The 13,756-nt window shown below is 53.4% G+C and overlaps 1 long non-coding RNA gene across 1 annotated transcript in view; it reads right to left on the bottom strand.

Moving 5' to 3' along the window:
* Nucleotides 1-13,455, bottom strand: part of LOC146869099 (uncharacterized) — a 220,748-nt gene extending 207,293 nt beyond the window's left edge. The window contains exon 1 of the long non-coding RNA XR_014961168.1: nt 13,125-13,455. This is a non-coding gene — a long non-coding RNA (uncharacterized LOC146869099). The remainder of the gene's footprint in view (nt 1-13,124) is intronic.
* Nucleotides 13,456-13,756: the final 301 nt, after the last annotated feature.

The raw sequence follows: 13,756 nt of genomic DNA, 5'->3' as shown, positions 1-13,756 counted from the left end.
ATAGTCGACGTGGTCGAGGACTTCTTCGGGATCGGTGCTTTAGGCGTCGACGTAGCCGAGGCGGCCATTTTGACCACGGAGGTTACAGGCTTCGGTGTCGGCGCCGAAGGTGTCGGTGCCTTGTGGTGCTCGAGGGCGCGCTTCTTTTGTGCGTCGACCGCGTCTGCTGCGGTGAGCTCGGCGCCGAAGTCTCTCTGTACGCGTTCGGAGCCGACGACATTTTTCCGCGTCGGCGCCGGGGCAGTGGACTGTTTCGACGCCTTTGATCCGACCACCACCAGTTTCGCTTTCGGTTTTGAAGGGACTGGAGCGATGGATGTGTTTGGGTTTAACAACCCGGTCGTCTTTGGTAATAATGGCTCTTGCATAGTGTTCGATGCCGGGCCGGAAGGCGGGGCCGAGGAACCATGGATTAGGTCTTGGGTAAGGCCCGAAGGCGATCCCTCGACCGGAGCCTGACGACGATGTACAATTTCGGCCTCCGTTTCGACGGATTGGCCTAGCTCCTCGGGAGAGCTGTCTTCTTCAGCCCCATAGGCTTCGTCGAAGTCCCCTACCTCGTCGACGGCTTCGTCACGTCGAAAGAGCTCTTCGTCTTCGTCGTCCGATCGGGAACCATGCTCTGAAGCGGGGCTAGATACTATTTCTTCCACGCTCTCGGCGTCCTCGTCCTCGGTGCTGAATATGTTGGTGGGTGCGGGCGCTGCCTGCTGCGCCTCGAGCCTCGCTGCCCGTCGGTTCCATAGAGTTTTCTTGGATCGGAACCGCGCGCAGGCCATGCATTTCGATGCGTCGTGATCCGGCGAGAGACATTTGTTACAGACTGGGTGGACGTCGATGTGAGGGTACTTTGCGTGGCACAACGGACACCTCTTGAACGGAGTTCTCGATTCCAACGTCGATGGAGCGTCGAAGTTTGGGTCAATTCGGTCCGAAAGTTGGAAGAGGGTGTGGAGCACTAGAACTAGTAGTCGACACCGAACGGTAACTGTACCGACGAAAACTATAGGCCTTTTGGCCTAAAACTAAGTATTCCGAAGTTGAGCTAAGATAGTTGCATCCGAACCCAAAAACAATCTGGGGATGGAGAGGATGCCCATGCGCACTGTGGTCCAGGGGAGGAGTCACCCATCTCAGGATACTTCGAAGACTCTTCCAGGACAACAATGTGCAATCATCCGGACCCAACACTAGGCGGCGATCTATGCACAGATATGAATTCAGCAGCCCACATGCCTCGAACTAAACAGAAAATAGTGTTTGAGTGATATTTGCTGCTCTGGAGGCTTTACGCAGTTTGGTCCATATACCCTCCCAAAGAGTTAATAGCCAGCAAGTGGTGAAGTCACGCTTCCATGCCTCTTCAATTTTTGTCTTCTGTCTTATAGTAGCTGTGTCTTGCAAATATTTATAAATAATAGAAGCTTTGGGTGTGGTTGCTAACAAGGCATGGAGTCTAGAAGGGGAGTCAGAGGTATTGGGGGTTGCAGGCAGAGTAGAAAGTTGGGAGAAGGCCTCCATCACAGTGTGTTTGAGTAAGGCATATTTATGGTTAAAAGAAGTCAGCAGATTAAATAACTGTCTGAGCATAAGAAAAGGTATAAATTGTGATTCTGAGAATAGTCGGTGTATCCAAACCAAACCCCTTTTTCTCCAAGCCCTCCAATAAACTGGTTTACCATGGACCAACAATTTTTTATTATGCCAAATTGTTGAGTTAAGAAAGGAATCCCTGGAATCGTGAATAGACTGAGGGAATAAAGCAAGTAATTTTGAAGTGTGTTTTATCACAGGAGTTGAAATGGATTGTGGTTTGCGTGAGAAAGAGATATTCACGAAATGTATAAGGAGATTAAAAAAAGGCGCTCCGCTAAAGTCCAGAGAGGACAGTCATCTGTAGAATCAAGCAACCAGAGAGATGCCTGGCGCAATAGGAAAGGCTTTCTGATAAACCTGAAAATCCGGAAAATTAACTCCTTCTTCTGACTTAGGGCGGATTAATCTTAGCAAAGACATACGGGGTTTTTTATTGCACCACAAAAAAAGAGGATGAAGTGGAGTTGATTTTTTTAAATGAATTGGCTGTGATTGGGACTGGGATATTCAAAATGGTATATAAAACTATGGGTGATAACATCATCTTGATTGTATCCAAACGGACCCACCATGACAGATACAGAGGGTGCCATTTAGAAGTCAATTCTGAGATCTTTTGAAGACATTTATTCATACATAATGTTACTGCCTCTGAGATTGAGGGCGTAAAATGTAGGCCTAGATATTTAATGCTTTTTGGAATCCATTTAAATCGGGAAGGATGAAAATCTGAACTGAAAGTGTATTTTGTTAAGGGCAATATTTCGCATTTATCGTTATTTAATTTATATTCAGAAATGAGAGAATAGGATTGCACCTCCTCTAAAAAAGCAGGAATAGATTCTTCTGGTCGGGATATAAAGAGTAAAATATCATCAGCATATGCTGCAAGTTTGAGGTGAGCATTTGATGCGTGCAACCCATAAATACTAGAGTTTTGGCGTAATTGGGATAAGAATGGTTCAAGTGCCAAATTAAAAAGAAAAGGAGAAAGAGGGCAAACTTGACGCACCCCTCTACCTAAATTAAAGTAAGGGGAGATTAAGCCATTAGCACAAACTGCTGCACGAGGGTTAGAATAGAGAAGAGACACCAAGGTGCCGATCACGATCCGGTAAAAACCGGGTACGAACCGTCGGACGGAGCATATTCTCCGTCCGACGCGTACCCGGTCGAAAAAATATACAAACATGGAATTACGATTCGCACGGAAATACCATTTCCGTACGAATCGTACAAAACCCCGACTGACGAAAATAAACATACAAATGTGATCTGGGAAAGCGCCGACGTGACGTCGGGACGCACGCAGCCTGCCATTCACGAACCAGGAATTACGATTCGCACCGACGTCATCCCGCACGGTGAATATTTTCCGGCAGCCAAAAACTGCCGGGAAATCAGGATGCCGCGAACAAGGAGTACCTGCACGCGACGGACAGACATGGACCTACGTGTCATCCCGGCCCTCATAGCAGTCGACCTCCTCTACAGGTTACGACGCAGACGCCGCAGAAGGTCAGAACAACAAAGGGAGGAGGGAAAGGGGGGGGGGGGGCAGGACCAGGGGCAGGCCACAAAACCCCCACCAAAGTCACACAGCACACATGCCCTGGACATACCTGACCCCCAGGCCCTGGTCACTATGAGGGGGTGGGGGCGTGTCCAGCAAAGCCAGCGTCCGCCACAACGGAAGTGCTTGACGACGCGAACCAGCAACACAACAATACAGGTACGTCCCGTACCCACGCCTTAAGAGCGTGGTTATGAGTCGTACCACGCCCACACCTACGTCATCCCAACAATGGCGGGACGGCTGTACCCACGTGGCAAAGGCCTGGGTACGGCCTGCACAAGCATCACATAGTGTGGGGACGGATATGTACGGACCGTACCCCCACCCCCGTATGCATGGAGCGTACCCCCAACCCCAACAGTGCAAGTACGACCCGTACCCTCACCCGCGTATGTATGGAGCGTACCCCCACCCCAACAGTGTAAGTACGACCCGTACCCTCACCCGCGTACGTATGGAGCGTACCCCCACCCCAACAGTGTAAGTACGACCCGTACCCACACCCGCGTACGTATGGAGCGTACCCCCACCCCAACAGTGTAAGTACGACCCGTACCCTCACCCGCGTACGTATGGAGCGTACCCCCACCCCAACAGTGTAAGTACGACCCGTACCCTCACCTGCGTACGTATGGAGCGTACCTCCACCCCAACAGTGTAAGTACGACCCGTACCCTCACCCGCGTACGCATGGAGCGTACCCCCAGCCCAACAGTGTAAGTACGACCCGTACCCTCACCCGCGTACGTATGGAGCGTACCCCCACCCCAACAGTGTAAGTACGACCCGTACCCTCACCCGCGTACGTATGGAGCGTACCCCCACCCCAACAGTGTAAGTACGACCCGTACCCTCACCCTTGTACGTATGGAGCATACCCCCCACCCCAACAGTGTAAGTACGACCCGTACCCTCACACGCGTACGTATGAAGCGTACCCCCACCCCAACAGTGTAAGTACGACCCGTACCCTCACCCGCGTACGTTTGGAGCGTACCCCCACCCCAACAGTGTAAGTACGACCCGTACCCTCACCCGCGTATGTATGGAGCGTACCCCCACCCCAACAGTGCAAGTACGACCCGTACCCTCACCCGCGTACGTATGGAGCATACCCCCACCCCAACAGTGTAAGTACGACCTGTACCCTCACCCACGTCCGTATGGAGCGTACCCCCACCCCAACCATGTATGTACGGACCGTACCCCCACCTCGTATGCATGTAGCGAACCCACACCCGTGTATGTTCTAAGCGTACATATCTTGAAATAGGAGGAGTGTGTGCAGAGTCCTCCCAGCAGTGCCCAGACGCAAGAGGGGTGGGTGCAGAGTCCTCCCAGCAGTGCCCAGAGACAGGAGGGGTGGGTGCAGAGTCCTCCCAGCAGTGCCCAGAGACAGGAGGGGTGGGTGCCTAACACTCACAGCAGTGCCCAGAGACAGGAGGGGTGGGTGCAGAGTCCTCCCAGCAGTGCCCAGAGACAGGATGGGTGGGTGTAGAGTCCTCCCAGCAGTGCCCAGAGACAGGAGGGGTGGGTGCAGAGTCCTCCCAGCAGTGCCCAGAGACAGGAGGGGTGGGTGTAGAGTCCTCTAAGCAGTGCCCAGAGACAGGAGGGGTGGGTGCAGAGTCCTCCCAGCAGTGCCCAGAGACAGGAGGGGTGGGTGCAGAGTCCTCCCAGCAGTGCCCAGAGACAGGAGGGGTGGGTGCAGAGTCCTCCCAGCAGTGCCCAGAGACAGGAGGGGTGGGTGCAGTGTCCTCCCAGCAGTGCCCAGACGCAGGAGGGGTGGGTGCAGAGTCTTCCCAGCAGTGCCCAGACGCAGGAGGGGTGGGTGCAGAGTCCTCCCAGCAGTGCCCAGAGACAGGAGGGGTGGTTGCAGAGTCCTCCCAGTAGTGCCCAGAGACAGGAGGGGTGGGTGCCTAACACTCACAGCAGTGCCCAGAGACAGGAGGGGTGGGTGCAGAGTCCTCCCAGCAGTGCCCAGAGACAGGAGGGGTGGGTGCAGAGTCCTCCCAGCAGTGCCCATCGACAGGAGGGGTGGGTGTAGAGTCCTCCAGCAGTGCCCAGAGACAGGAGGGGTGGGTGCAGAGTCCTCCCAGCAGTGCCCAGACGCAGGAGGGGTGGGTGCAGAGTCCTCCCAGCAGTGCCCAGACGCAGGAGGGGTGGGTGCAGAGTCCTCCCAGCAGTGCCCAGAGACAGGAGGGGTGGGTGCAGAGTCCTCCCAGCAGTGCCCAGACGCAGGAGGGGTGGGTGCAGAGTCCTCCCAGCAGTGCCCAGAGACAGGAGGGGTGGGTGCAGAGTCCTCCCAGCAGTGCCCAGAGACAGGAGGGTTGGGTGCCTAACACTCACAGCAGTGCCCAGAGACAGGAGGGGTGGGTGCAGAGTCCTCCCAGCAGTGCCCAGAGACAGGAGGGGTGGGTGTAGAGTCCTCCCAGCAGTGCCCAGAGACAGGAGGGGTGGGTGCAGAGTCCTCCCAGCGGTGCCCAGAAACAGGAGGGGTGGGTGCAGAGTCCTCCCAGCAGTGCCCAGAGACAGGAGGGGTGGGTGCCTAACACTCACAGCAGTGCCCCTGCAAAGAAAAGGGTGGAGTACCCACAGATCCAATGCCCACAAATGTCAGTCAGGTGCACAAAGATCCTGCAGTACATGTGCCACATGTGTGAGAGGCTGGAAGTATACATATGCATAGCGCCTAAAAGAATACCTGTACACATGAAGTCATGGCAACAGTCTACATACACAAGTACAGTGACCACCAAGGACGCCACGAATGATGCAGGTGGAGACATCGCTCAGCATGCATGGGCCAAGTCTAACGAGTCCGTCACACACCCAGCCAATGTAGACACAGCTCAGACCCACATATTGGAAAGACCCTGCAGGGAAGAAGTCAGGTTACACAGAGGAAGGAACACACCTTGGGACAATGTCACCATGCAGTAACTGCTTACATGAACAAAGTTATGTAGCCAACAGCTTGTGATGGCACACAGATACCAGGATCCACCCTATGACCAGCACAAGACGACAATTCCCACACACCCAACACATAATCACCATCCAAAATAATGGGGCAGGTCGACCAACAGCAATACCAGACAGACAGTAGTGTACTAAGGAAAAATAAATTGCTTTAATCAGCATCCAAAAATATGTTTGTCCCTTGAAAGTTCAAAAAGTACAATGCCCATAGGGCAAACCAAAGTTCCAATCCAGGTGGGGGACACAGTGGGATGCGTGTCCCCTAGCTTGCCTGCACAGTGAGACTCCTTCGTCTTCCAGAGCGGGGAGGGCATCATGTGGGGGGGAAGGACCAGGCACCGCAGGGACATGAGGGCGAAGGGTAGGCGTCGTGGGTGCAGGGATGGAGGACTCCACCACAGGGGGTGGGTCAGGGCCAAAGGCGGAGGCCAGGATGGCGCTGCACACCTTTGCAAGGTCTTTCAGCGACTCCCCTGCACCCGAAGGAACCACAGGCCCCAAGGAGGGGGGGGGGTGGAGGGATGGGTCGCAGCGCCACAGGGGGAGGGTGTGGACAGGGGGGGGGGGGGGACTCAACCACCCTGACCGGGGACTCCCTTGACCGCTTGCGGGGTGGTGTCACAGTGGGGCTCAGGGACAGAGCGGCCATGAAGGAGTCTTTGCCGGATATGTGGCCAGGAGAGCTGAGGTGAGGGGATTTGGAGGGAGTGGATTTGGTGGAATGCGGACTCCCACTCTGGCTGCGTGACTTACGTTTGCCCCCCGACCCAGTGGGTGTGCCTACTTCACCCTGTGTGTGCTTGCCAGGAGGTGTGCGTATGACCTTCCCTGCTGGTGTGGTACCTGTGTCTGTTGTGGTGGGTGCTTGCTGACGTCTGGGTGTACGTGGGACAGGCATGGCATGGATGAGTTTGAATGATAGATTTGGAGCTGGAAGGATAGGTTTGGCCAGGGGTGTTGTGAACCACTCGCTTTAGCAGCTACAGCAGGGTGGAGCTCTTGATGAGCCTCTTCTGTCTGGAGCTCGGCAGACAAAAGCCCATAATTAACGTGTAAGGATGAGTGAGTGAAAGGATGGATGCGAGTGAAAGGGTGGATGAGTGACAGGGATGTTGGATGGACGATGGATGTGTTGATGAAGGAAAGGGTGAAAAGATAGATGGGTTGCAGGGTGGATGGATCAGTAAGCAAAAAGATGGATGAGTGAAAGGGTAAATTGATGGATGAGTGGAAGGATGGATGAGTGAAAGGGTAAATTGATGGATGAGAGGAAGAATGGGTGAGCGAAAAGATGGCTGGATGGCTATGTTTGGGGATGGATGGGTAGATTTGGATATGGATGGGCGGATGGATGGATGGATGGATTGACAAGCAGAATGGTGAAAGGCTGATTAAAGAATGACTGGAAGCTAATGTAAAGGTGAAATGTTAGATATCAGTGGGTGAATGAAAGGATAAATGTGTAGGTCTGCAGAAAAGAGGCAAAATACGGAAATCACTAGTTTTCAAATCCTTCTATACTATGAGCCTGACATAACCAGAGAGGCTATTATCCGAGCTCTTCTATAATGAGTGCTGCCATTATTGGACGGTGCACATCAAGGCACCAAAGGGACAAGTGGATTTTGTACAGGACATGTAGATTTATGAAGCTACCTGTCCCATGGATAAGTAGATATTTTACTAAATTCCACACCACTACCACACCCTAGAGAGAGCTTCTCTTCCTGTGCAGGCACTTTTTAAAAGTTGAGTAGGGGGCTGGCAGGAAGTCTCTGTTGGTCCTATCAAACAGCGACACATCACGTCCCTGCCCCTGCTCCCTCCTTCTTGTCCAGCCTCTGAGCTTGTTCAAAATGGTGTTGTCCAGGGTTTCTGGCCACATGTCTGAAGCCTCATCCCCCAGGCTGCCTTCCCTCCTTGGTGCAGCCTGGTGCCTGGCACCCAGTGACAGCTGCTAATGGATGAGCCTGTAGCCCCACCCATCTTCTCTTCGTGGAGAGGAGGCCCTCGCTTGTGGAAGAAATGTTATCAATCCATCCAGCTGAGGTCAGCCCTCAGCCTGGGTCTGGTCATGGCTGGCTCAGAGAAATATGACAGTTCTGGATGACCCAAAAGCAGTACAAATATGACTTTGGACTCTGCAGAATACTTCTTCTCACATTTGCTACATTGGACTTAAGTGCGTGTCTGGAATCTGTAGGCCTAATGGAAGTTAATTTAGCCCCTGGCTCCGCATTCCTATAGGGGAGTAATGAAGTGAAAAAACAGTAAGACACACTGACTTTCCCTGGCATGTTTCTTTCCAGTGTAAAAAGCCTATTCCATGTCACCACCCAATACTGCATAAGTCCTGCCACACCATTCACTTTGTAGCTGCTCCTGGACTGCGCACGCCAGGAATCTCCCCTGCGCAGCCCGTACACGTGTGCACACGCATGTACACATGTGTCTGCATGTAACCAGCCCGGTGTCCCTTACTCCAGCTGCTGTGCAGGGGCCTGGTCAAGCCAGGGGAACACCAGTAAAATCCCCATGCAGTCTGAGTTCACTGTGGGTGAGTCCCAACTTATGAGGCTCCCCCACAGTAAAAGCTCAACAATTAGGTGCTCAAAAAGCGAGAAAAAAAACGGGCGGCCCATAGTGTCAGAACCACCTTCTAACACTTACTGTTCCACATATGTTAGGGGCACAAGATTTAATGGACAGATATCACCGTGAAAGTCCCAACAATGGCTCGTGGGAGTAGAGCTGAGCTACCCTTTTCTGCGCAGAGATGCAAATAAATGTCGTGAAGAGTTGAGGTGATGAGATGGGTTTCTTTTCCGCTCGTTACCAATGTAAAGATAAACTTACACAGTATCTTAAATCAGTTGGTTTAATAAATGACATCTTTTCACCCGAGCCTCTTCTCTCCAGCTTCGTCTCTCTCCTCCTCCAGCCGTTCTCTTCTCATTCCACTCAGGGAACACTAGCGGAGAATGCCGGCATTACATTCTATACCAGGAGGATACGACACGGAGCTCTGCTCGTATTACATACGCGTCGGTTCTACCAGGACTGTCGGTGGGGCGAGTGAGGGAGTGGAAAAAGGTTCCGTACTGGGCCCTCTGTTGGGATGGGCATGTCTCCGGCATGTTTTTGTGAGCTTCCACCCCTGCCCAAACTCACCTGAAGTATCTATGGTATATTTTATTTTTGGGGGGCCCAGGTCGTGCATGCGTAAAGGAACTGTAAGCGCAGAGTATTGCTGTGCATGCACCAGTCCCTAGATACTTCCAGGTGGGGGCCGCATACAAATGTTGAATCTCTGATGCGTGACAGGTCTTTTACATGTCCAGAGACACTTGATCTCGTGGCTGGTGGCAGTGACAGCCAGTGCCCCAGAGACAAAGGGACAGCACTTGAAACTCTCCAACGACCTCCCAGAAGAGACCAGGTGCTCTGCCTTCAGAAGGAGCCTCCGTGGCCTGCTCTGAGAGGAGAACGGAGTACCCCTGCAGGACGGCGTATGCCCGGAGGGGCAGCCCCGCTAGAGCCACCTGGATGAGCAGACTGCCTACTACGAAAGCGGGCAGGATGGGGGACCTCAGAGGAGTCTGCCTGGGTGCTGGAGTACGTTTCCCTGCCACCTCCCGCTTCAGCCTGGCTTTCTGCGCAGGAGGCTAAGCACGTGCTCATACCCACCCGGGAGGGATGCTGCAGGAGCTGACCCGAGTGTAGGAATTCGCCCACTGCACCTCGTTTGACTTGGCATGCGTTTCCAAATGTTTTCGGTATGACTACTACCTGTTGGCACCTGAGACCAGGAATTACTTTGCAGGAGCCGGCCTGTGTACTGGAGTGAGTTTCTTCTGCCCCTCCTCTTCCTCCCTCACCCTCACTGGTTACTGTGTGACCCTGGTGTGCTCCACCAATAAAGAGATACGTGACTGCCTCCCTTGGTCTTCGTCGTGCTGTGCTCCATTTTCCACCCAAGAACTGTGATGCGTGCGGACTCCACATGTGACTTTGACCTACCCGGGTACCCAACGGACATACAAGTGACTTGTAAGTGGGCTCTCATCACTGTTGGCGCGCTTGTGTTGAGACAACCCCTGCTACCTGCAGTCCCTGGGGATGACACAGCACCAGAGACTGCACACGCCCTGCTGAATGCCCGTGCCATCTGCGTCTCCACCAGCAGAGAGAGTGCGGGAACACACATTCAGGGCAACCAATGCTCCACCAGAGAAGGGTAACACTAAATTAACACGGCCCCAGAGACACACAGGGCCTAGAACTGAGACTGCGGCCTAATGTCTAATCACTAAGAACCCAGGTACCAAGTTCAACACTGACTGATGTGAGGGCGGTGTGGGAGGTGGAGAGTGAATGGGCAGCCAGTGGAGCTCCTTCAGGTGTGGTGTGATGTGCGTGTGGTGTGGGAGGTGGAGAGAGTGAATGGGCAGCCAGTGGAGCTCCTTCAGGTGTGGTGTGATGTGAGTGTGGTGTGGGAGGTCGAGAGTGTGAATGGGGAGCCAGTGGAGCTCCTTCAGGTGTGGTGTGATGTGAGTGTGGTGTGGGAGGTGGAGAGAGTGAATGGGGAGCCAGTGGAGCTCCTTCAGGTGTGGTGTGATGTGAGTGTGGTGTGGGAGGTGGAGAGAGTGAATGGGCAGCCACTGGAGCTCCTTCAGTTGTGGTGTGATGTGAGGGCGGTGTGGGAGGTGGAGAGTGTGAATGGGGAGCCAGTGGAGCTCCTTCAGGTGTGGTGTGATGTGAGGGTGGTGTGGGAGGTGGAGAGTGTGAATGGGCAGCAAGTGGAGCTCCTTCAGGTGTGATGTGATGTGCGTGTGGTGTGGGAGGTGGAGAGAGTGAATGGGCAGCCAGTGGAGCTCCTTCAGGTGTGGTGTGATGTGAGGGCGGTGTGGGAGGTGGAGAGAGTGAATGGGCAGCAAGTGGAGCTCCTTCAGGTGTGGTGTGATGTGCGTGTGGTGTGGGAGGTGGAGAGAGTGAATGGGCAGCCAGTGGAGCTCCTTCAGGTGTGGTGTGATGTGAGTGTGGTGTGGGAGGTGGCGAGAGTGAATGGGGAGCCACTGGAGCTCCTTCAGGTGTGGTGTGATCTGAGTGTGGTGTGGGAGGTGGAGAGAGTGAATGGGGAGCCAGTGGAGCTCCTTCAGGTGTGGTGTGATGTGAGTGTGGTGTGGGAGGCGGAGAGTGTGAATAGGGAGCCACTGGAGCTCCTTCAGGTGTGGTGTGATGTGAGTGTGGTGTGGGAGGTGGAGAGAGTGAATGGGCAGCCAGTGGAGCTCCTTCAGGTGTGGTGTGATGTGCGTGTGGTGTGGGAGGTGGAGAGAGTGAATGGGCAGCCAGTGGTGCTCCTTCAGGTGTGGTGTGATGTGAGTGTGGTGTGGGAGGTGGAGAGAGTGAATGGAGAGCCAGTGGAGCTCCTTCAGGTGTGGTGTGATGTGAGTGTGGTGTGGGAGGTCGAGAGTGTGAATGAGGAGCCAGTGGAGCTCCTTCAGGTGTGGTGTGATGTGAGGGTGGTGTGGGAGGTGGAGAGTGAATGAGGAGCCAGTGGAGCTCCTTCAGGTGTGGTGTGATGTGAGGGTGGTGTGGGAGGTGGAGAGTGTGAATGGGCAGCCAGTGGAGCTCCTTCAGGTGTGGTGTGATGCGAGGGTGGTGTGGGAGGTGGAGAGAGTGAATGGGCAGCCAGTGGAGCTCCTTCAGGTGTGGTGTGATGTGAGTGTGGTGTGGGAGGTGGAGAGTGTGAATGGGGAGCCACTGGAGCTCCTTCAGGTGTGGTGTGATGTGAGTGTGGTGTGGGAGGTGGAGAGAGTGAATGGGGAGCCACTGGAGCTCCTTCAGGTGTGGTGTGATGTGATGTGAGTGTGGTGTGGGAGGTGGAGAGAGTGAATGGGCAGCCAGTGGAGCTCCTTCAGGTGTGGTGTGATGTGATGTGCTTTGTGTATCACACATAGATCCCTACACAGAACTGGACCCTCCCATCTGATAAGGCACATTCAATGGTACTCACCCGGTAGAAGGCTGCGGTCTTCAGAGGCAAAACTAGCTTTAATCCCGAGGGCAAATAAAGCGAATTGGGGTGGACGAAGCTGAGAGCAACTAAGGCTTGGAATACCCTTCTATTCCATCTCAGAAACACCACAAACCATCTGGAATTTAGGAAGGCCCTTAAAACATGGCTATTCACACGTTAACGCCTTTCACGTACCCGGTCTAGGATTAAGGATGGACTCCCCTTCTATAGCACCAGGACACCTTCGGGTATTAGTTGCGCTTTACAAAAATTAATAACATAACATAACATAACATTGTAACATATGTCATGCCGGGCAGTCAGTAAAGTTAAAGTACAGCTAGTTATATTGGGGCTAGCATTGTGTGGAAGAATACAAAATGGAGGGTTTGTGTGGTCAGTTATCACTGTGGTCATTTGTAGGAGGATTTGTGTATCCCTGTTGTACATTAACAGGCTGACTAGAAAAGGCAGATTTACTACAAACTATAGCACACAGTAACAATAATGCATTCATTATAACGAGTCCTGTGCACTTTGACACACATAAACTGGGTGTTGTGTTTAAAAACATGCTTGGTGTATGGCGCCAAAATAGTTTGAGACATCCCTGGCTGCGAAAAATTTGTTTTTATGATGCTAACGGGACAGAACTTTTGGGGAGGTCGGTGGGCAACGTCATAAACTCTGGGTCCTAACAGGGGGGCCTCAACTCAACCAGGGAGTGGCCCTCCTGTTAACAACAAGGGGCAAAGTGCAGCCCACTGCCCCCCTCCGCCCTGGCTTCTTGTGGGGGTCCCTTAGGACTCTCCCTTGAGGGGCTCCAACCCCCACAGGAGAGGGCCTTGTTTCTGAGGTGGCCCCTCCCTCACGACATTTGTGGAGCTGCAAGTAGCCATCATTTTAGGAAGCAAAACTACTCAATTCTGCCCAGCTCGGTACTAGGGGTCTCACCTGAGGCAGTTCTCGAAGCTGAAGCCACCTGCGGGGGGCGTGAGTGAGACCCCTCTGGCGAGCATGGTGGGCGCACACGAGCCTCCAGTCTCTCTCGCTCGTTCTCTCTCCCTCTGTCTCTTCCTCTGCTCTCTCAGTCTCTTTTCAGTTTCTCTGCTTCTTCCTTGCACGTAGTCTGCTGCCTCCCCGGTCTCCCGCCTCACCCCGTTGTCTCTTTCACTTTCGGTTTGCGATCACACGTCTGCTTGGCTCGGCTCCGGTGCTTACGTCGCCCAAAGGGGATTTGTGTTCTCCCTCGTGAGGCTTGCAGGGCAGGCCGCCATGTGCCCGCTAGAGCTGACACCCTCCCAAGAGGGTAAGATGACTTTTCTGCCTTTGTTTACTTTAATTATTAGTCAGAGATCATCAACGCAGCGCTGGGGCATATTCACAAGTGCTTTCTATTTATGTTTGCGGTGTGTGTGTGTGTGAGAGCAGGTACGTTTAAAAAAATATATATATTGCAGAAAAAAACATAGGTCAAGGCAGATATGAAAGTACAACATTCCGTAACAATAAGCTGGAGTTTATCCAACTTACATCCAGCATCCAGAAGGAGAACTTTACCAGCGAGCCAACGTATCCAACGACAC

The sequence above is a fragment of the Triturus cristatus genome, chromosome 1_1 (genome assembly GCF_964204655.1).
Source record: "Triturus cristatus chromosome 1_1, aTriCri1.1, whole genome shotgun sequence".
NCBI classification, from domain to species: domain Eukaryota; kingdom Metazoa; phylum Chordata; class Amphibia; order Caudata; family Salamandridae; genus Triturus; species Triturus cristatus.
The sequence above is the reverse complement of the archived record's forward strand: the minus strand, read 5'-3'. Positions and strand labels throughout refer to the sequence as shown.